The sequence below is a fragment of the Manis pentadactyla genome, chromosome 4, assembly GCF_030020395.1.
Source record: "Manis pentadactyla isolate mManPen7 chromosome 4, mManPen7.hap1, whole genome shotgun sequence".
Taxonomy (NCBI): domain Eukaryota; kingdom Metazoa; phylum Chordata; class Mammalia; order Pholidota; family Manidae; genus Manis; species Manis pentadactyla.
This window is the reverse complement of record NC_080022.1, coordinates 182,616,614-182,642,386: the sequence shown is the minus strand read 5'-3', so window position 1 is coordinate 182,642,386 and position 25,773 is coordinate 182,616,614. Positions and strand designations below refer to the sequence as shown.

At 43.9% G+C, this 25,773-nt stretch overlaps 1 protein-coding gene and 1 non-coding gene across 10 annotated transcripts in view; one reads left to right on the top strand and one right to left on the bottom strand.

The window, feature by feature from the left end:
* SLC39A11 (solute carrier family 39 member 11) overlaps nucleotides 1-25,773 on the top strand; it is a 382,305-nt gene that overhangs the window by 223,817 nt on the left and 132,715 nt on the right. The window lies entirely within an intron of this gene.
* On the bottom strand, nucleotides 10,038-10,146 carry LOC118919913 (U6 spliceosomal RNA). The gene has a single exon (XR_005027713.2). It is a non-coding gene; the product is annotated as a U6 spliceosomal RNA (small nuclear RNA).

Below are 25,773 nucleotides of genomic sequence, written 5' to 3'. Positions count from 1 at the left end.
CTTCTCACACCTGAGCTTTGCTCAGCATCCCAACAACAGCCTTGCAAGTGGATGCCCAGCTCTCCATCCGCTGAGCATTCAGCCTTGCTGAAGAGGGAGCTCTCCCACCATTCAGGCACCACATTTTGAGAGGTGTAACTGCTCGGGTCTGGGGTGGAGAAAGACAGGATGGACGGCCCTGCATCCAGCAGGGAATGCAGAGTGGACTCTCGACTTTGATCTCTGCTTTGGAGCAAAAATCATCCACACTCCCCTGTGTCCTAGGCTTCCTTTCCCTGAGCAAACGTTCAAGTGGTTATTTCCAACCTGCTAGCTCTTGTTCCCCCATCAGCTAGCAAGACTTTATCCTAACTGCAGTTCTTGATCAAGGAAACTGCGTCTAAATCACTCCTATTTTGCTGGAGGAAGAAGAGAATATATTTTAAGGACACAGAGTCCAAGCGTGCTGAGATCACTTGGAGTGTGTCTCGGGACTGGGATTAGGAAGTGTGAAGCTCTTGGCACGTGCTTATGAATTCTTCCCTGCTGCCCCAGGAAGGCCTCACATTTCTGCTTTGCATCTGCTTTCTTCTCTCTGCAAAGCTGCTTTCTCACCTGTACCGTAGCCAGTTAAGGTGTGCCCCCCGCCCCCAGGTTGCTGCATCCTCAGTGCAGGACAGGCGAGTCCAAGAATCTGGTGGGGTTGGTGACTTGTGCCTTCCTAGTTCCTTGACCATCCCTGGGGCGCCAGGAGAGCACACCTGTATCCAGGCTCTCCCATGTAGGGGAAGGCACCCCCAGAGCATGGGGGTGGGGTATGAGTGGAGAGCTGGGGACACACCCCAGAAGGCCCAGGGACGTGGGTCTCAGCTTCCAGCGCCTTCACCTTCAGGACTCTGTCTGCTGGTGGGATCACCTGCCTTCCTCCAGCTCCAGGGCAGGGGTAAAAACACCAACACCGGCATCTTTCCTTTCCCTCTCCACCTGCAGATGGCCCAGTGACACGCATCACTGCTGCAGCCAGGGAGGGGGGACTGCTGAGGATTTTGGGGGAGGTAATTAGGTGAAGGATATCATAGGCTCATTAGCAGGCAAACTTTCCTGATTAAAAGGTAAGTGCGGCTGCAAAATGAGGCTTAGGCCAGTCAGTAGCAACATTATCTTGGGAGGCACTTAGCAGTCAGCTAGAAATCTGCAGGGGAGTGTGGCCGGTGGAGGAGGGGGAGAGCGTCTGGGGCGGTGCAGGACCAGTCTCTTGACTGCTTCCTTGGCTTTGGCATTGAACCAAGATAGAAAATGGATGAGTGGCGATTTGGGGGTCTACCCGTGATGCTTTGCAGATGTGTGGATTGCCTCTGGGCTCTCCATTTTCAGAGTAAAGCTGAGAACAATTTCCTGGCCTATGCTGCTTGACCTCCTGGCAGTCATCCTGAGACCCTTGCAGGTGGATTGGCAGAGTCTGAACAGGAATATTTGTCCATTTGTACTGACAGGATGCTTAGAGGTATTGTGGAAGTGCAGGATGTTCAGAGGTATTCCAGGGCTCTGCTTATTAGGGAGACGTGTAGGACATTTCCAAAGCCTCTGCAGGGATGGCCACTGCAACCAGAGTGCCCAGTTTCTCAGTGTGGGGTGCTGACCCCCCTACATTAGAGTCACTCTAAGCCCCAATTGAAAATGTGATCCCTTCCCTACTTTAAACCTATTTAAATGAACAAGATAGGTTTTAAAAATGCAGATGTAGAAAAACCTACACGTTACATTAAACAAAAAAGAAAAGCACACTACAAAACAGAAAACAATATCACTCCTTTTGGGTTAAAAAAAAACAACAACCCTTGAAAAGGACATATGTCCTGGAATGAATGTAATATTTTTTTCTGGAAGAGGACATTAGAATCTGTCCTCAGTGGTTACCTTGGGAAGAGAGATGTGGGGTGGGTGAGGGGCACTCCTAGTATTCGTATCAACCGTAGCTCTTCTATTTGCATTTCTAACCACATACCTGTGTTACGTTTATGTTTTTGAATGTCAGCAAGGATTGTCTGAGCCGGGTAGATTACATACCATTTTCTTTTCTTCTCTATGCTCTTTTTGTATTAAGAAAATCAATTTGTTGAAATGCAATAAAAAAAAATGAATCTGCCACTGGCTCACAGTATCAGATTCTCTGGAAAAGCAGCCCAGAATTCCATATTTAATAAGTACACTGATTTATGAGAATGTGGCGGATCAGAGCACGCCACCCTATAATATGTCAGTTTGGCAAATTGATTATTTGGAGCTGGAGACTTGAGAAATAGTATATACAGGAAGGGCTCTCTGGCCTACCCCTTCTTAGCAAAAAACAGGACGTAAAATTTCCCTTGGGAAAGGGCCCTCCTTACGCCAGAAGAGGCAGAAGGACTCTTCATTGCCAGAGCCTCTTGCCAGCCTAGAAAAGGCACCAAAAGGAGTCTATGTAACAGACCTTACTCAAACAACCCTTACCTGCCATTAGTTCCTCCACGGATTTACCTCCTCACAGTTTATCATCCCTAAAAGCCTACCCTTTTCTTTTGTCTTGTTGCTTCTCTGCAAATCTGTTGCTCTTTATTAACATTCTGCATAAGCCCTAAGTTCTAACCACCTTTTGAGTTAGTCATCACTGAGTTTCTGCTGTATGTATGTGTGCTGCACACGTTAAACTCTGTTCTTCTCTTGTTTACCTGTCTTTGATCATCTTGATTTCTAGGGCCCCAGCTGCAGAACCTGAAGCAGTAGAGGAAAAGTTTGTTTTTCTCCCCTTTAAGCACGAGCTCCTAATCCAAGATGCTTCCAGATGGACATCTTGATAAATGCCCAACCTCCCCAGTCAGCAGATGCCATCTGGTGCTTTCTTGTTATGTCCACTGTTACCATTCAGGGATGACAGCGTTGGGGCTCATTTATTTGGGGGTGCCCCCTTCAAATGCACATTCCTGAGCCTGTTCCCAGATAAATTGCTGACTTCTTCTTTGGGGACCAGCTGGGGGAAACTGTTTCCTTTAAGGAGCTTGTGTGATTAGGTCAGGCCCACCCAGCTGATCTCCCTTTCTTAGGTCAGTTTTGCCTAATCATGGAGTGAAAGCCATCGTGGTCACAGTCCCATGGATTATGCAAGGTGTGTTCACAAAGGGGAGAGGAGTATCTTAGGTGCTGTCTTTAGAATTCTGCCTATCACATGAGTGTTAAAGAGAACATTTCTTTGTTTTACCATTACTATGATCCTCACTATAGATTTTTGACAGATACCTTTGATAGATACTAAAGATAGTTCCTTTTTTTTAAAGGTATCATTGATATATAATCTTATGAAGATTTCACATGAGCAATATTGTGGTTTCAACATTTACCCATATTATCAAGTCCCCCCCGGAACACCCTGTTGCAGTCACTGTCCATCAGTGTAGTAAGATGCTATAGAATCATTACTTGTCTTCCCTGTGCTGTACTGCCTTGCCTGTGACCTCCCTACGTTATGTGTCCTAACCATAATGCCCCTTAATCCCCTTCTCCCTCCCTCCCCAGCCACCCACCCACCCCCTTTCCTTTGGTCACTGTTAGTCCCTTCTTAGAATCTGTGAGTCTGCTGCCATTTTGTTCCTTCAGTTTTGCTTTGTTGTTATACTCCACAAATAAGTGAAATCATTTGGGACTTGTCTTTCTCCTCTTGGCTTATTTCACTGAGCATAATACCCTCTAGCTCCATCCATGTTGTTGCAAATGGTAGGATTTGTTTTCTTCTTATGGCTGAATAATATTCCATTGTGTATATGTACCACATCTTCTTTATCTCTTCATCTACTGATGGACACTTAGGTTGCTTCCTTGACTACTGTAAATAGTGCCGTGATAAACATAGGGGTGCATCTGTCTTTTTAAATCTGGGATCTTGTTTTCTTCAGGTAAATTCCTAGGAGTGAAATGAAAATAGTTCCTTTTTATCCATAGTAGTTTGCATCTATGTTCTTAAATGAGTAGGGCCTAAAATATTTATTATGTTGTATTTCTCTGGTTTAAATATTAAGGTAATAGCAGCCTCATCCAGAGTTGGGGGATTTTCCTTCTGTTTTACCCCCACTAATTCTGTGGAATAGTTAGGGTGGGATTGGGATTATTTGTTCCTTGATAATTTGATAATGTAGAAGAGGGAGAAAAAAACTTTACTCTCTTATTTATGTTCTGTAACTAGGGACTGAATTAAACTGACAAAAGACAGATGAAGAGGAGAAAGCATAAAATAAAATTTTATTTTTAATTTTGTATGCAGGTGGGCTCCACAGAAAAGACATAAAAACCCAAAGAAGTGGTTAAGATTGAGAGTTCATAGACCATTTCATTTTAACAAAGAGTAGTGAATTGTGGAGAAATGACTAGGTAAAGAAAAAAGATTTGGGCTTCTTGGGATCATAAATTGTGGGAAGAAGATATATAAGGGAAACAAGTGGTAGATACGTGTTATTTGGTAAGGTAGGTGTCTTATGCAGACTCGAGTCATCTCTGGTGTTCCCTTTTTCTGGTAGAGGGAGGGGAAGCACCTTTGCAAATGAAAGTTTATGTCATCTTTACAAAGGAACATTTATGCCCTGCTTTTAGGCAGAAAGGCAAAGAGTAGACAGTTCTTCTTCAGTTGCCGTAAGCTCAAAAAATATGCCAAATGGTGTATTTGGGGGTAGCATATTCTAATCCCCTTCCATACTCTTTACCAATAATACCGTCTTGTATCTAATGTGTATGTGTGTGTACATGTGTGCTTCATCCACACACCAGAGGCTGTTCACCTTGGAGACATGTGGATGTTGGTGTGGCCTTGCCCAATATTTATACTGCTTCTCTGTATTTTATATTATTCTTTCTATTTCCCATGCATTTTCTTCCCCCTTTTTTGGTAATTGATTGGTTTTACCAGCTTTTCTCTATCTTCCCCTTTTTTTTCTTTTCCCTTTCTTAGTTTGGAGGTTTTTAACTCAATTCCTTTTTAGTGTCTACTTTTACTTTTTTAGCATGTATAGTTTTGACTTAATAATATTCAGAATTAATCAGTATCTCTATCTTCCTCCCAAATAATCTTTTAGGACCTTAGAATGCTTTAACTTGGTTTGTCCTGTCATATTCCATGTTGTTATTTTTTGACAGTTTAGTTCCATCTTTTTTTTAATACCTGCAAATTAGTCACTAATATTGTTATTTTTTTTTCCAACTTTAGACTTTAGTTTTTTAGGGTATTTCTAGCTTCACAGCAACATTAAACTGAAAGGACAGAGGTTCCCTGTATATATAGTCCCTGCCCCCTCATTCATAGCCTCAACATCCCCCACCAGAGTGGTTTGTTTGTTACAACCGATGAACCTACACTGATACTTTATTATCAACCAAAGTCCATACTTTACATTAGGGTCCACACTTGGTGGTGTACATTCTGTGGGTTTAGACAAATGTGTTATGACATGCATCCATCATTATGGTATCAATAGGGTATTTTCACTGACTTCACAATCCTCTGTGCTTTACCTGTTCACCACTCCCCCCTGGAAGCCAGGGATCTCTTTACTGTCTCCATAGTTTTGTCTTTTCCAGAATGTGATATGGTTGAAGACATACAGTATGTAGCCTTTTCAGATTGGCTTATTTCACTTAGGTTTCCTCCATGTCTTTTCATGGCTTCATAACTCATTTCTTTCTGGTGCTAAATAATATTCCATTTCTGAATGTATAACAGTATATTTACATATTCACCTACTGAAGGAGCATACTTGCTTGGTTGTATAGAAGTGTATGTTTAGTAAGAAACCACTAAAATGTATTCCAGAGTACTGTGCCATTTTGCATCCCCACCAGCAAAGAATGAGAGTTCCTGTTGCTCCACATTCTCATCAGCATTTGGTGGTGTCAGTGTTCTGGATTTTGACCATTCTGATAGGTGTGTGGTAATATCTTGTTCTAATTTCCCTGATGTTGTTTGCATTTCTCTGATGACAGATCTTGTGACTATTTTTTCATATGCTTATTTGCTATCTGTATATATTCTTTTGTGAGGTGTCCTTTAAAGTCTTTAGAACATGTTTTGATTGGGTTTTTTGTTTTCTTATCATTGAGCTTTAAGAGTTCCTGGTATATTTTAGACAACAATCCTTTTCACATGTGTCTTTTGCAAATATTTTCTCCTTGTCTGTGGTTTCTCTTCTCATTCCTGATATTGTCTTTTGCAGATCAGAAATTTTCAGTTTTAATAAGGTCTAGCTTATTATTATTATTGCTTTATATAATCAATGGTTGCCTCTATTTTCCAACATTTCTGTTGATTTCTTTGCTCACTGTTGCTCCTTGCGTTGCACTCCTTTCTGGATTCTCTTTCATTTTTCCTTTAATATTTCTCCACTTAGGATCTATGGGGGTAAAATCTCTTAGAGTCATCTAAAAATATGTTTATTTTTCTCTGGCTCTTGAAAAAAAATTGAGTTGCATTTAAATATCTAGGTTGACAGAAATTTTTATTTCCTTTGGCACATTGCCAACATTATTGCATATTGTCCGATTGGACTGCTTCCATCAGACTAAAGAATTGTGTTCTATGCTGTAGACTCTGTAAGCATGATCGAAAAGTATGTGACAGTAACCTCATTTCAGTGTTCTGTCTTTCTGGCTGCTGTGCATTTTTCTTATTTGTCTTTGGTGTTTTTTCAGTTTCAGTATGATGTGGTTTTGTGTGTGTGTATTTATTGTTCTGCCTCAGACTTGGAGTGCTCTTTTAAAATGAATTACTATTATTATTACTGGAAAGTTTTTAAAAATTATCACTTCAACTTACCTCTCCCTCCTATTCTGTATGTTCTTATTAAATGTATAGTCTGTGTTCTTATTTATCTTCCATGTGTCTTAAAATTTTCTTCTTGTGCATCCTTCTGTCTCTCTGTGGTCTGTTCTCTAGTTCACCGACCATCAGTGAACTGAGTCTAACCTACTATTTAACTTGTGTGTTGAGTTTTTCATTGGAGTGACTATATATTTTTTTGTTGTCCTTGTAGGTTCTTTTTACTACATCTGCTTTTTCTTTGTTACCCATGGTTCTTTTCTTATGGCTTTAATTTCTTCATGTATGTCTTTAATCAGGTTACACATGTCTTATATTATATTTTAAATTGTAAGCCTATTATATAAAGGCCGTGCCCCTCCCTCATGTGTGCACTGACTCCCACCCGTGGTGTGTGGTCCGTGGTTTTCTCCTGGGCTGTGTAACTTTTTGGCATCAGTTCTTCTCTGGTGGGCTGTACTTTTCCTTAAGGATTCTCAGTGTCCTGGTTCATGGGAGAACCCTTCAGCGGGGTTTTGCGTTTGTTTCTGTAAGACCTCTTTATAGTAACGTTAGCCTGGAGCAGTTTTTACAGTGATGTCTTGGTTGGGGTTTCCCTAGCCCACACAGAAAGTAGAAACTCAGAACCCCAGACTGTTCAAGGCAAAAGCCCACACTTGGTTATTCTTCAAGCTTTTTCATTTCCCTCCTGAAACCAGGCAGAAACACGGGAGCCTCCTTTTCGTCTGTCTGTGCAGCTGGGTGCATTTCCCCCAAGTCCACCTTCTGCACAGCGACAGAATTGCATGACTCTCAACATTCGTGGGATTCACCTCTTGCCTTGTGCGGCCCAAGATTCGCCTCTGCCCAGTGTGGGCAGTAATATCCAGAACCTATTCTTGGGACTCTTGTTAATCCCTAGGCTGCCTCTGGATTTGGTGTTTATTTTAGGCTGTGGTGTGTAACTGCCTTACCATTAATGATTCCCTTTCCTTGCTGCAAGCTGAGGTGTGCGTTAAAACCCTTTTTGTCTTCTTCCTCTACCATTTTCTAGTTGTTGTGGAGGGCAGTTTGGTTTTATCTTAATCTTTAATCTTGCTGGAAAGAGACATAGATCTAGTAGAAATTTAAACTTGGAAACCATTTCTGCTTATGTCTCACCTTCAGTCCTTCCCCAAACCCCATGTGTCCCACATTCTGCCAGGCAGGAAGCTGCTTTTCAGTATCACTTCCTTGTGCGTCATGAACTTGTATCTTTTTAAGACTTGGGACTTGACGTTTCCACAAATTGGACAGTAAAATGAAAATACAGACAAATGTTCATGATCACCAAGACTGATGTAAAAGGCTGGTTAGGATTTCCATTAAGTCATTAGGCGGGGAGGGAATTTTTGAGTGGGGACTTAATGAATATTTTTGGGTTATGCACATATTTGCTTTCCTGTTCCACCTTGCAACTTGGAGAAGGCATGCCTTGATGAGGGGGATGCTAGGAGGTGTCTTCCATGTGCATCCATCACAGTCAGAAGCGTGTATTAGGGAACTCACCCTTGGTGAGCGGTGGGGGGGGGAGGGGGGGGTCACCTGTTAACCCCTTCAGTCCATGACTTATTTGGTGAGCAAATTGGCCGTCCAGGCTCAGCTGAGCTCAACCTGTCTTGCGAAGGACAAATCTATGGGAAAAGCCTGAATCTGTTGGTCCACATTTCTCACAGGGTGGAGCTTGATCTCTTTACATCAGGATTCCCTGGGGTGCTAGAAAAAAAATACAGATGCTTATGCTCTGCCCCGGATTTGCTGAAATCAGTTCTCTTGAGATGGGGTCAGGGAATCTGCCTTTAAAAACCCTCCCAGTCATTCTCAGTTATATCATAGTGCGAGAATTTTTGTCCTGGGTGTCTGCAGGGAAGTGGCGATTGTGAAGCCAGTGCATTCCTAAGAGTCTTTTGGACAAACACAATTGTCTTTGAGATGGTTAGTTACTACCCATAAGACAGATACTAACAGAGGAATCCTGGATCGTAGGTTGCTTTGTGCAGGGGAGGGAGATTCAGCTCTGTGGTTTATCAAAAACCTCATCTTTGGTGGTAATTTTTTTTGGAGGGGAAAGGCGGTGGTTTAAAGCCACTTGGTAACATATAAGAAAGGGGTGGAAAGAGGACAGGAGGAAAACTAACTGAGCATTAACCTCCTTGGTGTTTGTGTTAAAACGTTGCCTGGGTTTCCATTAGGCAGCGCACCTTCTTTGCCATCCCTGGTTGATCCCGGGTTGCCATGGCAGCAGGCACGCTGCTCTCTGCAGCCCACCCCGGCTACCTGCCTCTGGCGCGGGCCTCCTACACGCTCTGCTGAGCCCAGGCCTGACTTCTCTGCAGGCTCGGGGCTGCAGGGGCATAATGTGTGACAGATTTTGGTGAGGAGGTAAGAACTTGCCACTTCGGATGGTTTACGCTGGGTAGACGCTACACTCTAATAACTTCAAGAAGCGCCAGGTAGCTCTGTCCACATTGTATGTTCTGTTCTTGCTCCTGTTCTTTGGACTGGACTCAGGAACCGTGTGAGCAGGGTCATCCCCTGGGCAGAGCACACCTCCATGCAGCCTCTCTGCAGCACCCCTGTACCCAGGTTTCTCCGTGGGTCTCCCCTTGGTCCCCCAGAACAGGGTTTCTCAGAGCGGTTTCGTGGGCTTTCTGCCCTCACTTGTTCCCATGTTCCTGGTTTGGTAAATGAGGGAGATTATGGGATCTGTCATCCTAGGAGAAATTACAAGAGGAAGACCATGCTTTGGACATTAGGTGATATGTTCCACTCAGGGCAAGGTGATCAGGATGCTAGGAGCCCAGAGGGAAGATGCCTGGTGAACAGGTGGCAGGAGATCTGGGCCAGACGCCGCAGGATGGGGAGGCCATTCTTCGTGGGCTTCCATTTTGTTTTCCTGGGTCCTTCTTTCTCCTCTAAACTATGTTACCTTAAGTGTCTGTCACACCTGCAGACTCTGAGTCCTGCCCAGGTCTACGAGGAATTTTCAAGAATCTGCACTTAAAAAAATTTTTTTAATGAGATTTTTATATAAGTTATTTAGGTTTTATTTCTTAAAAAATTTTTTTTATTATGGTAAGAATACTTAACATGAGATCTACCCTATTGTTGACTGTTGGTACGCTGTTGTACAGCAGATCTCTCTCTACGGCTTGTTTATCTCGCTTAACTGAAAACTTACGTCAGTTGATTAGTAACTCCCTATTTCAGAAATATGGACCGGCTCACCAGTTTGGGTGTCATCCCTGCCCAGGGGCCATGCTAACCTTCTCTGTATCTTCCCAATTTTAGTAGACATGCTGTCGAAATGAAAACAAGAATCTGTACTTTGCTCAAGCTCCCCGAGTGGGGATTTTTGTTGCGATGTATTTATTTATGTATGTTTATTTATTTTTGCATGCTCAAGTTTGAGAACCACTATGAAAGACTATGAACTTGGCCTGGGTTCAGGCAGGGTCCCCTACCATCCGTGTGCTCACAGACAGCTCCCCATGCACACAGCCCCCCACCTGTCTTTGTGAAATGGGGGCTGCAGTGAGGGTGAGGGTAACTGATGCCCGTCCTTCAGCCCATGGTCCTTTTTCACACTCGTGGTCAGTAGTGATCTGAGTGTCCCTTGGAGGGGCTGTCCTTTGGAAGCCCTCATTTTTAGCAAGGCATTTCTGCTTTTAGCTGAAACTGGAGGAATACAGAACCCTCATCAGCCATGTTCTCCCCCTTCCCACCCCTTCTCTAAGCCTCTGCTTGGTGTGCTTTCCTGCTAGGAACCAAGCCGTCTTCATGTGTCCTTTGTGGTCTCTGTCGGAGCAGGAACAGTGTGAGGGAGTCTGTTCCCAGGCCGGTGAACATTCTGCTCTGCCCTGTTAAATCTGATCGTGGCCCCAGTCAAGGCCCACCAGCCTCTGTGCCCACACCACTCTCACTGTTGAGTCCCACTGTGCTGGATTTCTGATTTCATTTCTTCTTGCCATCCCAGAACCGGAGTTGCTCCTCCCTCTGTTTGCTGCCAGCAGCCTCAGGCCAGCGGGTTACCTTTGCCTCCCTCTCCCCTGTGACCCGACACATCTGTCTCAGAAAGCAGAAAGTGAAGCTTCCCAGCCCCGGGATCCACGGGGAGCCCTGCCAGGCAGGTGGGCCTCTTGGCCAAGTGCCCCACTGGGTGCGTTACACAGAGACAGCCTCACCTGGAAGGCACAGTGGCCCCAAAACCTTAACCAAAAATGGTAAAGAGATGTGTTTTCCTCCTGGGAGCTGCATTCTGATGGGTTGGTTCATTGCCAGAACCAGTTTTCCTCCTGGCCATTTCCCTTCATACCGGTGATTATGGTCAAATCTAGGGACTAAAGAGTGGCGCTTATCTGGTGTTGGCAAAACTGGACAGCTACATGCAAGAGAATAAAACTGGATTATTGTCTAACCCTATACACAAAAGTAAACTCAAAGTGGATCAAAGACCTCAATGTAAGTCATGAAACCATAAAACTCTTAGAAGAAAACATAGGCAAAAATCTCTTAAATATAAACATGAGCAACTTTTTCCTGAACTCATCTCCTTGGGCAAGGGAAACAAAATAAAAAATGAACAAATGGCACTACATCATGGTAAAATGCTTCTGTACAGCAAAGGACACCATCAGCAGAACAAAAAGGCGTCCTACAGTATGGGAGAATATATTCATAAATGACATACCTGATAAGGGGTTGACATCCAAAATATATAAAGAGCTCACACGCCTCAACACCCAAAAAGCAAATAACCTGATTAAAAAATGGTCAGAGGATCTGAACAAACACTTCTCCAAGAAGAAATTCAGATGGCCAACAGGCACATGAAAAGATGCTCCACATCGTTAAATATCAGGGAAATTCAAATTAAAGTACAATGAGATATCACTTCACACCAGTTAGTATGGCTAACAGAAAAGACTAGGAACAACAAATGCTGGTGAGGATGTGGAGGAAGGGGAACCCTCCTACACTGATGGTGGGAATGTAAACTAGTTCAACCATTGTGGAAAGCAGTGTGGAGGTTCCTCAAAAAACTAAAAATAGAAATACCATTTGACTGGGGAATTCCACTTCTAGGAATTTACCCTAAGAATGCAGGATCCCAGTTTCAAAAAGACCTATGCACCCCTAAGTTTATCACAGCACTATTTACAATAGCCAAGACATGGAAGCACCCTAAGTGTCCATCATAGATGAATGGATAAAGAAGATGTGGATCATATACACAATGGAATGTTATTCAGCCATAAGAAGAAAACAAATATTACCATTTGCAACAACATGGATGGAGCTAGAGGGTATTATGCTCAGTGAAATAAGCCAGGCAGAGAAAGACAAGTACCAAATGATTTCACTCATCTGTGGAGCATAAGAACAAAGCAAAAACTGAAGGAACAAAACAGCAGCAGACTCAGAACCCAAGAATGGACTAAAATTGCCAAAGGGAAAGGGACTGGGGAGGACGGGTGGGAAGGGAGGGATAAGGGGAATAAGGGCATTACGATTAGCACACATAACATAGGGGGACGGGTACGGGGAAGGCAGTATAGCACAGAGAAGATAAGTAGTGACTCTATAGCATCTTACTACACTGATGGACAGTGACTGTAATGGGATATGTGGTGGGTCTTGATAATTGGGAGAATCTAGTAACCACAGTGTTGCTCATGTGATTGTATATTAATGATACCAAAAAAAACCAGTGGCACTTATTCTTCCCCACAAATAGTTGTTCGATGCTGTTTCATCAGCTATTAAGTATCAGTTTGAAGGTTTCTAAAAATCATTTTTATATATGTACAATTTAAAAAATATTAAACCTGAAAATGGAAATATAATGGCTTGATGAAATAGCATCAAATATATATGTAGTGTATAGATTGTGCTTATACTTATGTATATTTATGTTTGTGCATATACCATTTCTCTCTCTTTCTTTCTATATCTCTTTCTCTATCTGTCCTAGTTTCCATGGATAATGTGCAGCCAAGAAGCACACTTCAGGGAAGCTAGTGACCTACTTTATCCCCATCACCCTGGTTGTAAGATTTTTTAGGAAGTTTCTAAACTGGAATTAATGTTACCCTAAGTAAACTGCATTAGATGAATAAATCTATTTTTTTAAAAAAGAAAAAGAAGGAAAGGAAAAAGAATTTACTTTGCATTCCAAAACAAGGCAGGCAGTCTTAAAGGGCACAGTCCTCTCCTTTTATTGATAGAAAGTCTCTATTATCTTTAGCAGCAGGTGATCCTTTCTGAAAGTTGAAAATGTCAGTGTGTGCGTGGACCTTAAAAAGTGTGCACTTATGGCCAAGGCGCGGTTCTACTCTGCCCACATGAAGAATCGGGATTTGACATTTCTTGAAGATTGCACATCACATCCTATCATCATGTAATTTTTTCTCCTCCACCACGGACCTCCTGCCCTTTTAGATTTCAGTTAAGAATGGGTTAGGTGTGCTAGGCATGCCATTAGCCGTTCTTTTATATTTTCACAAATGTATTGTAAGTTCACTGTGGGACCTACCAAGACGTGGTTGGTTTTGCATCTCTATGAGCCAGCTGGGGAGTCCCACACCCACTCATCAGCTCCCTGAAAACGGGATCATCTATTTGGCAAACGTGGAAACTGAGGCACAGGGAGCATGAAGTGGCATCTCCAAAGGTGCATAACCAGGAATGGTAAGGCTGGGATATGAACTCAGGTGGGCGGAGAAGCTTTGAATGGACCCAAGTTCTCATCCCCCAGAAATGCTCTTTCCTGCCCCTTTCCAGGCAGTCAGGTAGAGCATCCCCTTTATTTTCCTCAGAGGAGAAGGGAAAGAGAGAAGCCTGAAGAGGTGGAAGAGGAATGCTCCAGAGAGCCTGGTCCATGCTCTCCCTGTGTCTCCCTGGTTTGTGGCTGCTGGGGGACCGGGTGCCCTCAGCCAGCCTGCCCACCCGCCGTCCATCCTTTGCTTTGATTGACAGTCCCCAGAGGAGGATTGGGAGAAAGTGCCAGACCACCTCAAATAAGTTGACCATAAGCTGCATGGGAGCCCATGTGTGTGTAGTCTCTCCTTCCCTCCCTCTCTCACAAACACACACACACACATGCACACACACGCACACACACACGCATGCACACAGGCATACAGTGCATATGCTAAAAAAGGTGAAACTTCTGGGTACGCATAGCCCCTGTAGCTTTCTTCCAAATCACTTTTGCTGACCTGGTGAATGGGGAGGTGGTGGCAGTTTGCAGGCCAGGCCGTTCTGCCACGTGCCCTCCAGCAGGGCCGGCAGAGTCTGCTTCCCGCCGTCCACTCCCTGATATGTGCCTTCTGTTCTTTTTCATGGAGTCTGCTCAAGGTGGGACTGAGTGATTTCTCTTTGTCCGTGGGGACCCTGCTCTTATAGTGGTGGTTTTTCTCCACAGTGGGGGTGGCAGTTTACCTTTGCACTCTGAGATGTTTCTTGCACAGATTAATAGCATGAAATATTGCTGGGGAAATATTTAGCTAATTAAGACAACAAACTTTTCAAGACCAACATTTAGTTGCATTTACATGAGTGCAGGTTATTAGCATCTCAATGATATGCTAATTGCTTCTCCACCAAAAGCTCAGGATGATTCTAAGTGAGCCCACCTCATCCTGAATGCCCATGAGGACCTGCCTGTGGCTTCCCCTTTGTGTAAGTTATGCTAACACAGGGACGGTTCTTACTTAAAATGGCGCTTCTGCCCGTTGCAGGTTCTCTTGGCAGAATGTACTTTGTCACGACCTCCATTCTCTCCCTTGGAAAGGGGCCTTTCTCAGCTGAACCTGTGGAACGCTGTGCCATTTGCTCCTGCACTTTACCTGCTGGAATGTCTTCCTGCTCAAACTTACCTGTTGAGATGCAACTCACGCCCCTGTCCTAACCCCAGATACCCTCTTGTTCCACTCTCTGTCATTTTCTTGAATCTGATCAGTGTCTGGGAGCCTTCGGTGCTGGCGAGGCAGGCCTGCCTTGAGGGAAAGGTGAGGAAGATGCAGAAGGAGACCTGTGCCCACTTGCGCACACTGCCTTTCTCTTCCTCAACCCGCTCCTCTCCTTCAGACAGAGTCTTGGGCAGGGTTGAAATGGGGCTCATCAAGGACCAGGACTGACCAGGTCAAGCAGATCGGCTGCTCTCTTGGGCTGAGTGGTTACGGTGCCCAGACCTCATGGCCAGGGTACCACTGTAGGGGCCTGGGGGTTTGCTGGACGTGGGCAGAGAGCATTGCAGGAGAAGGTGGGCCCAGGGCAGTGCCCATGGGTGCTATCCATGGACCAAGGGCTCTGACTGGCTGCTCCGAGTCCCATGTTTCCCTCCAAACTGACCACTGTGCTCTGGAGACTCTGTCAGGTTTGGGGTCTGGTGTTGGGTTTGAAGAGGCCCAAAGCTAAGCACCTCAGTCTTTCCCGTCTGAGTTCCGAATCAGCTAGAAGCAGCAAAGGAGGCAGGTGAAAATAACAATTTCACCTTCATTACCAGCGAAAGTTACGTTAGAGGCACTGGCTCTGATATATATCGATAGTAGGACTCAGAAGGGTGAACTGCAACATTAGGCCAACTTCCCACCCGACTCACAGACACATCTGGGGGGCCTTGTGGGCCTGTAAACTTGCAGCGTGGACGACTAGACCAGAAGTCATGCTACCCGAGGGCACCCTGGCATTCACGGCAAGAGGGAGGAGGCTGGACCGTGCCTGCCCGGCTCCTCTCAGGGAGCTCACTCTGCCTCTAGGGGGGTGTGAAGAGCGGGACAAAAGGCCAAGAGTGTTTAGGGGAAAATCCCTTCTTGGGGAAACAGGAGGAGTGGGGAAGGAGCATTCCACACCCCACCTAGCAAGAGGGTAGCTGCTTACTTGCAGGAAGAAGGCAGAGCCAGGAAGATGGCTGGCTATCCAGCTAACTGACAGCAAGAATGTCGGGGCAGGTCCCTGAGCTGTCCCGTTCCTTCTCTGCAAAATAGTCTGGAAAGAACTTACCTCACAGAGTTGCTTCTAGGATTAAGAAGGTAAAAGGTTCTCCAGGTGGCTAGACATCTGGAGTCTTGCATGGTATGTTGTAGGCGCTCCCTCAGTGACAGCTGGCCCTGAAGTGGGCAGGGAGGGCTGCTCACGAGGCCCGGTCTGCTTCGTCTTGGGCTGCCATGTGTCCCAGGGGCTGGTGATTGTATGAGCCCCTGAGGGTCAGGCTCTCCCTGTCTGAGGTTCTCATTCACTCGCATGGGGCTGCTCTTCTCTGCTCTGTTTAATTTCTCTTTGTTCCTTGGGGAAGATTGGATTGAAATACTGTCTTCTGTTAGTAGGCACCTCTGATATATGCACAAAAGTCCACCATGTGATTTGTCTAATCCACTGACAGCATAGTGTTTCCTGGAAATCCAGGCACACTGAATTCATGTTCATCCATTGGTTTATCAAGTCCAGGCCTGTGTGAATGGGACACACAGGGCTCAGGGAGCATTGCACCCTTAGTGCAAACGTCAATGCACACCACTGGACGGACACCACGAGGGCCCTTTCTCCAGTGGGCAGTGGTGGCCACTCTCCGGACTCTTCTCTCTAGTTAGTCACGCTGGCCCATGACTTCTGTTACGATTCACACATCACTGGGTTCTATCCATACCAGCTGCTGTGTGGACCTAGGCAATTCAATTCCTTGGAGAGCAGAAAAGCTTTGGGATATTTCTCATGAGGGTCACAATGACCAAGAGATAGGAATCTTAAAAATCCTGCTTTTTCATAGTCTGTATCAGGGGTCAGCAAAGTATAACATGCAGGCCAAATATAGCCTGCTGTTTTGGGAAAAGTTTTGGCAGAGGTGGGTAGATGCAACCAAGTTGGAATGACCCAAGAATTCTAAAATGTTTTTTATTGTCTGGACCTTTACAAACATAGTTTGCTGACCCTTGATCCATATGTCCATAAAATATGCATTTGGATAAATAAACGTTGATCTGTTCAATGGACAGGTTATTTTAGAATCAGGTTCTTAACCTTAAGGGAAACCACAAACTTTGCAACAATATGTGCACAATGTCCTGGGTGGAAGTGTGTGGGCATTTCTCTGGCAAAGAGCATCCATTGGCTTTCATTTTCCATTCTGCAAATATTAGGTCCCTCCTCTGTACCAGGCCCTGTGCATGGCCCTGTAGATACAATCATGAGCAGGAGGCGCTCAGGCCTTTCCCTTGTAGTGCATGCAGCCGTGGGAGTTGGTGGACCTGCAGACCGATGACAAAGAAACGGTGCACAGGGAAACTATCCACTGTTATGGAAAATCAGGCTTCAAAAAGAACCATCCTCCTACACGTATTCTTTCCAATGTAACATTTAAATGAGCCTGAAGAAGGAAGGGCTCAGAAACCACACAGGAAGGTAATGTATAGATCATAGAACTCTCAGGACAAGAAATATTGGCCCTTTTAAGTTCAACCAAAATTGGGCCAATTTTTAAGTGGCGATCTGTAATTCCCATCCATCTAGCTTTTATTACCATAAATAGCAAAGCTCACTAGGAAGTTGGAAGGCAACTGGTTGTGCCTGACTTTGAAATGGTTTGGAAAATAAACATATCTTTTCTTCTAATAGGGAAAAAAAGTCTTGAGTATGTGTTCTTAGTTCTGTTTGGCTACTGGAAATTGTGCCTTGTGCCCATCTTGACTTCTAGAAATGAATAGAAGTTTGGTTGAGACCCACTGATTCAGGAGAAAAATTAGGATATGGAGTATGTTCACACTTCATTGCTACATAAAGTCATGTTTCAGACCAGTATGGTCCAATTTAAAAAATGTGTGTGTGTGTATCTATAAATATATACAGTATAAATATAAAAAGGATTGTCAGAATTTTTAAAAGGTGGTCACCTCTGGGCAGTGAATGATTTTTAGTTTTCCTTTAGGCTTATCAGTGTTTTCTGTATTTCCTATAATACGTGGGGATTTTTGTATTGTCAGAAAATATTTTACTACATTTTAAGGAAAAAGAATGCCTTTCATTTTAGGGCACAAGGAGATGACGATTCCTCTGGGCAAATGGATTTCTCCTTATTTAGTGGACATTCTTATTTTATGATCACTTGTCCCTGATGCTCATCTTGGGGGATTTCCTGGGCTAGAACAGAGTTCTGTGAACACTGGAAATAGCCACTCTGTCCTGCTTCCTGGGATGAGCGATCGTTTGGGCCGGCTCTGGCAAAGGCTGTTCTGGAAGCACCGATGTTAGCTCTGGAAGGTGCCCTGAAGCCTACCCAGTCCAGCTCATCAGCAGTTGAAAGAAGCTAAGACTTTTACAGGTTGGGACTTTCCTAGATTACGTGCAGAAAACTGGAGATAGAGTTGGCCTCAATTCTACACCACTGATTCCATTCATTTTATTGTGTCTTTCTACAGCGAGAGGAAAGTCTGGTGCAAATCTAATGTAGACCAGTATATTGAAGACATAGGTGCCTGCGGACATGAGTGAAGCTGCCCAGCAGTAGCTTTGCCTGTTCTTCCCTCTGTCTCTCCTTCGTGCTCTTGCTTCAAAACCTTTGACTGTGTCTGGGACTCTCCCTTCCCCACACCTTGCAAGTCGTGGTGGAAGACAGAGCTGCCTTTCAGGATAGAAGTTGGACCTCCAGCCTCCCTTGCAGCTAGAGGTGACCATGGCATGGCCAGCTGATGGACTCGATAGCAGAGGGGACAGTGATTCCAGCAGGAGAGGCCAGCAGTCAGTGCCAGTGACCTAAACTCGGGTATTTGGTCTCCAACATTGGGGATAGAGGTGCCGCCCCAAGTGATGTGTTGGCATTTTGCTGGGGGAGCAGGAAGCCCTCGTCTCTCTTGGCCCTGTCAAGGTTCCAGAATGGGTTCTGTGGCCTTCCTGGGTGGTTCCTCAGCCCCCCAGTATCCTTCCGATGATGTCTTTGGCCTCTGCTGCCCTCCACTGAGGACTGTATCTGACATCCTCGCTCTACTGAAGCCAGACTTAGACTTAAATTCTCCTTTGCATCCAGGTCAAGTCTCAGCTTTCTTACCTTCTTGTAACAAAGACAGAAAGCAAACGCTAAATCTTCAGGCTTGGGCTTATCTTTTCCTTTTTTTGTTGTTATCTCAAGCAATTATCCTGTGTCTGAGTGTCGATTGTTAGCATCCTGAAAAGCAAGAAAATCCATATACCAAGAAATGTTTATGGAATTCTGGTCTCACTTAACCTTTGCAGCCCTATATTTTCCTTGCAGTTATGTGGCCTTTGATAAAAGAAAGATTTTGTTTCCTTACTGTAGTGTGCAGAATATAATGCTATTTGTGAATACTGGCAATATGTGCACTCGTGATGGTAGTTGCTAATGGTTTTCATACGATGCTGTCATGTTTTGACTCTTGGTGACCAACTCCTAGGGCAAGAGAAGAAATGGTATATATATTTATGGATGGAGGGATTATGTAAACTTAGACCCTACATAGACCCTATATAGACTTAGGGAATATGAGAGACAGAATTCCTTAATTTGGAGGAATTTATTTTTCTTTCAGTTTTTCTGTGGGTGGTTACCTTTCTTGCTGATGGCTTGTATCTTCAAAAAAAAAAAAAGAGCATTTTTGTTAGATATCAGGAAATGATGGTTTCTATCAAGACGACACATTTACTTTTCACCTTCTAGTCTTAAATCCCTTTGCCTTCCCCACTGCCTGTTTAGAAAAGAGTCCTGTGTATCCTGAGGTGCTCAGATACAACTACGGGTCAGGTATATCCCTGCGTATTACCTCGAGATGCCCAGTTGGGCAGTAATATTTGGACTGAAGTAACTTCAGGTACAAAGGAAGTACCCGAACAAAGTGTACAGTCTAAAACACCAATTCTCAAAATTTAGTCTGTATCACAATTACTTTGGAGTGAGGGCCAGGGGAGGGCATAGGGAGTGTACAGTGCAGATTCCTGGGCCCCTCTCCCAGAGGTTCTAATTCAGTAGCTCCAGGTGGGCCCCCAGAATTGACATTGTACAGGCTCTCCCCATGACACTGCAGCGTCCACACTTGAAGATGCAGTATCTAGCCTATTCATCTTTATCCTCAATTCGAGAAGGTGGCAGAACAGCACTACCTCAAAGGGGGAAGTGAGCCCCATGGCAGTTAATATTAGCTGATGGACATGAGTCCTGCCATAGGTGCTGTTCTCTTAGATGCTTCTCCTTTTCCTGGTAATTGACAACCACATAAGTTACGTGAGGGGCTCCATCTTTCTTGGGGGCGGCTGAGAGTCCTTTGCAAAACTCTCACAAGGATTGGTGTTCTCCAGAAGGCTCTTTCTCTAATGAGTGTGCTGAGACGTTTTGGAAGCAAATATCTTTTGCTGGTAGATGCACCCAAAGTTGTGATGATCTCTTTCCCCACCGGGGCATTTGCGCTGCACACGCAAATGCAAGGTGGACAAAGGAGAACCCACCTGGGATTTCTTATGAGAACACAACTAATTCATCAGGAATAAGTTCATGTTGATGAAATGGTTGTTTGTGCCTTTAAAGTGGAAGCACTGATCCGGTAGGTGGATGTTTTAACCTTACTGGAAATTTTGACTCCGTTGATTGAGAGTAGAAATTATTACCTTACGTAGATATTTGGAACAAGCAGTGTTTAAGTGGGTGGCTTGCTTAATGGATGAGAAATCTTTATAGCTAATAGTGAACCCATCTCTTTTTCTAATGTGCATTTAATTTTTACCAGTTATGCAGATCTGTTTGTGCCTGTATTGTTGCTAAGCAATTGGTTATTCATAAGCATCACAGGTAAGGCACGGATTACGCTCTGTGCCTGCAGAATAGGCCCTGACTGAAAGACAGCGGAATTGAATCAGCCTTCTTACAACCAGCGGCATTTGACCTTCTGGTAATTGTGTGGTTTGTGATTATTAGAATGATAAATGGAAATATCTATTATAGTTACAAAGATTGCACATAAGTTTTTCATCATGTTTCTTAAACTCCAGGTGCTTCTCTGCCCAAAGGTTAGTGATTAAGCATAATAAATACTTCAGTCACCTTTCCACGAAGTTTCCTTTATCTCCAACGGAATCTTTTCCTGCCTTGGATTAAACATGACCCACGCAGGGCATCCTTGACTGGTTTCCCACTGAACTGAGTGTGGCTGCTTCCAGAGTAGAGGGCAGTCAGTTTGCCTAACTTCTTTCCAGCCTAGAACTCGTACCCTAAATTGAGCACAAGAAGGGCTGTCCGATAAAATACTGGCTACCCAGTAAATTCCAGTGTCAAATAAACAAATGAATACTTTTCAGTATTAATATATCCCATGCAATTTTGGGGACATACTTATACTAAAAATGTTTGTTTTATGTGAAATTCAAATACAGCTGATCTTTTTATTTGCTAAATCCAGAAACTCTAGCAAGGATTCTGTCCACACTAGATTCTTTTTGCTATATGTAGAGTTTGCAAAACTGCTGCGTGGCTTACAAGAATCTTAGGGTTGTGGTGGGAGTGCAGATAAGGAAAGCAAGAGACTTTCATATATCCTCTGCTTTTGAAAAGAGCGGTGTTTCGACATTGAAAAAGAAAAGTAGCTTTTGGGGTCATACCGGATAGTGGCATAAATAAAGCAGACAGCGCTTTTTTTAAAAAATGGTGCTATGCTGTCTTGAGGAATTTTGAAAAGGAATTTGAAAACTGGAGGCTGAAACTCCAACGTGGCCAGGTGGGTGCATCTGTCTGATTTTCAATAATACCTGCTGCTCCCAGCTAGGTTTCATTAGTCAGTGACAAACATAAGTGGATCACAGGAAAATTGCCTGTGTCTGTAGGGAATTAGCTAATCAAATTATCATTACTTAAAGAGGCCTCATTTGGACAGAGGACCTTTCACAAAAGAGGAAAGAAATACGCCTGAAACTCTGAAAAATGTTCAGCTTCACTTGTAGTCAGAGAAATACAAAGTAAGGGAAATGTCATTTCCTCCATAAATGAATACTTTTGTTTTGAAAAGAGAAATACCCAGGCTGACTAAGCAATGGCATGATGAGAACTCGGAAACTGTGTTCCTGGGAGTATAAATGGCATGGCCTTTCTGGAAATTAATTAGACAAACGCATCAAAGCCCTTGATCAGCAGTTCAACTTCTGGGAACTTTGTTCAAACTTCTGATTGTTTACATAGGTTAAAGGTTTTGCAGCGATATTTATAGAAAAAAAAATTAGAAATAGCCTATATGCCCAATGGTTTGAGAATGTAAATAATAATTTGTATTGCTTGAAATGGCTTGTTAAGGGTTTTGAGTCATATGGGGGAAATGCTTAGGTTATGTTTAGTGGGAACAAAGTGGTCTGCAGTTACGTAATACGATATCGTAATTATGTAAAACCACATGAAACAGCATGGAAGAAAATACACCAAACTCAAATTGTTTATTTTTTTTAGGTGATGTGATTCTGTGTGATTTAAATTTTCTTCCATCTGTTTTTAGAGTTTCCAAGGTTGCTTTACTATGATTTTTATCTTTATAATCAAAAATGAGGTTATTGGCAGGAGCATTTAGTTTGGGGGCACTCTCCCAATGGCAGGATGGATCAAATGGCTGATGGGCCTTGCCGTGACCACTTAAGCCCATTAAACTTACTGAATCGATGAAATTTAAATGAGCCCTGTGCTGTTGGTTTTCCTTTCTTCTTCCCAAATGATAGACTGCACTATGTTGGCACATTCCCACCATCCCATTTCCTGATGGTTGAGTCATGTCTCAAGTGCCCAGTGGGTTCTAAAGATAACACTTAAGGAAAAAAATTCTGAAGAGTCAAAGTCACCCCCTTGAAAATCCTTTTTCTCCCTTAAACCACCAGGACTTGGACCCCCAGAAGATGAAAAGCCAAGAATTAATTAACTCTTCTCTCCATTTCAACTAGTCTCCTTTTCTGGCAAGTTGAAGCCAAGACTACTTTGAAAAGATAGTAGTGGAAGGTAGAAAGGGAGCAATGGGTAAATGGAGGGCACTTTTTCTTATTTATTTTCAAATGCATATTCCTGCATTTGCATTTATAACATGCAGCTCCCCTGTAGCTCAGTTTTAGAAAACCAGTTGTTGGCCAACCATTAGTTACAAGCAAGCACATGAAATGTCTTAGGCTCTTTGCACAAAGATACCCCCATTTGCAATAGAAATTTTTCCTCAGGTGCTAAGCTCCGTTTTCTTGACAGGTCAGCCCCTTTTTGAATCAGTAGTATATATGAATCATGAAGTCATGAAACCAAGAATTAGTATATGAAATCAAAGAGGTACTTTCCTGGGTGGATGCCCATTCTGGGTGGAAGGGAGCAGAAGGAGTATGCCCCCGTGTGGCAAGAGGAGGCACTGCATCTTTTAGCATCTAGAAAAGAAGAAACCATTCAAACTTGAACAAAAAAGAAACGGTTTGCAAATGATAGTCTCAAAACTAAGCAAAATGCCCTCAAGCCATTAAAAACTAGAGTTAGAGAGGCTAAGAACTTTAGAAAATATTTCTGTAGTTTTAGGTGGAATACAAACGTGTAGATTAAGATGTATAATTAATAGTGATAGCTAACATTAATTGTGCTTTTCATGTACCAGGCACTGTGCCAACTGTTTTATATATACATTTAGTTCTCATTACAAACTTACGAAGTAGATATGATTATAAAGCCCATTTTAGTAAAAAGGCATTGAAGGAGAGAGTCAGCATTTGCCTGAAGCCTTATGTTTAATGATCGACAGAGCCACGACCCCATGGTTGACAGACCCGTGATGCCCCAGCGTCTGCCGTCTTCACTGTTTGTGCTGACCGCAAATGTGCACAGCAACGTGCATGAACTGCATAAGGGGTGGGGACGAATGACAGCCATCGTGTTGGGGATATTAGGGACTTTTTCTCTTTGGAGAGCAGTCTTTAATGTAGTTATGTTTACGGCTTGACAAAGAGGCAGCATGAGAGCTGTGGCTAGGGTGAGAGGCAGTCTTAGGCCTTAGGGTTTTGGATGTCTCTGCAGTGAGGGGTCTTCCTGCCAGGACTGGGAAACCGCCTTGGCTTTTTCTTAAATTTCGTGTGACTGTCACGAAGGGCGTCCCCAGGCCTTGGTTCTCCTACGTGCCAAGGTTGATGTTAAGCCATCTTGAGTCATCATTTCATGTTCAAGTTCAGCATTAATTATACAGAGGAAGTCATGCTAATCTCCACATTGAAGAAACGGAACCAAATTCTGAGCAAGCATTGTCACATTCATGTTGATAATTGAATTTCTTGCCCCAAGTTATACTGATTCTCTGGGAGGCAAGAAGGAAGGAAAAATATAAGTAACCGGATCCTCCTCTTTCCCTGCCTTTGATGGGCCTTTGGCTCTTGCTTGTGTATATATGATACATAGTGAATATCTATCACTGGCTGCTCTTCATTTTATGCTATGTAAGGGGTTTAGAAAGCAGGTATTTTCCCAGGGATTTGAAGTTTTCTGTGCTTAGCAGATGCAGATTTGCCTCTTGGTGGTAATTCTATCACTGCAACCAAATCATCTCCAGTGATATCTTGGGGATATTTTTAAAGCTTTTGTGGCTGGTGATCTGGTAATTAGTGCCGCTGTATTCCCTGGAGACCCGGGGTTCCGTCACTGGGCCTATTAGATTTGGCTGGTTACATCATCACAGAGACAGCCAACATCCTGGGTTCTGGCGGTGCTGGGCCCACCGGTTATGAAAACAAAGGTTAACATGACATTTATCTAGCAAGATGTTGTCAGTGTGAGGTCCTTGAAAATCCATAAGGGTTCAAAAATTATTTCAGAATCATCTCTCTGTGCATTTTTTTTGCTGGAGAGAAGGCTGTAGCTTCTCCCATACTTTCAGAAGTCGCTGCTGATCAAGGGTGGTTTAGAGCCACGGATCTAGGGAGGGGGTCTTCACTGGGGAGGATGTCCAAGTTGACGGGGAGGGGGCCTACTCGGGCAGCCGGGTATGCTTCTGGCCCCCCAGCTTGTGTCTGCCAGACCAGGGACTGCTTTTGCATTAAGATCTGACGTCGAGCAAGAACTTACATCCGTTGTTTGGGGGCGAGGAAACCAGGAAGCAAAGGTGTCACATAAGGTCACTTGATGATTCAGTGGCAAAAGTGACCCTTGGACTGGTCTGCCTGTCCCACTGTGACCCTCATTCTCAAATGCTGCCAGGCAGTGCCTCTCCAGAAAAGAGGAAGTGGGGGACAAATGGCAGCCCGGCAGTGGATCCCTTGTTTGTGTGGATTCTTAGATGCTTGAGTTTAAATTTTAAAAAATGTGCTCTTGGTAAAAGGCAACTTTGAAATCTTTCCTTTCCACCTTTGGAAAGGATTGTAACCCTGTGCTCTGTGCTTGGTGATCATAAATACTTTCTACTGCTTTACACTTAGGAGTCGAATTGGTTAAGAAACACTGATTTCATGAAATGTTTTCAGGTTTGTCTATGCGTGGGAATGATCATAGGTGTGAGACTGCCCCCACGCCTGTTCCTCCTCCGCCCTCACCCAGTGCAAGCTCACCATCCCCTCTGTGTAATCTAAACCTCTCTGAACTAAGGACGTGGGATTTTGAGCCCCTAAATGTCACTGGAGTGGCCAATCTCACTACTGTTTTTGTCGTGCAAAGGCACAGACCAACACCGCACCCCTCCACCCAGCCAGCCTGGGCCCTGAGAAAGAGGTGGCCTGGGGTGGGGAAGGACCTGCCTTGACCCTGACTCCACCTTGGGCTGGCTGTGTGACCTGGGACCAGTTCCTTCACCTCTCTGCTCTTCAAGTTCCTCATGTTTTAAAAAGAAACAATCACTACTTCATGGAGCTTTTGTAAGGATTGAGGATTAATTGAGGATAAGTTCTCAGTACAACCTATTAGTTGGTGTCACTGATGCCATTTTGCATTTCTCAACTTGACATCGGCTCCTTCCTCTTTGCCAAAT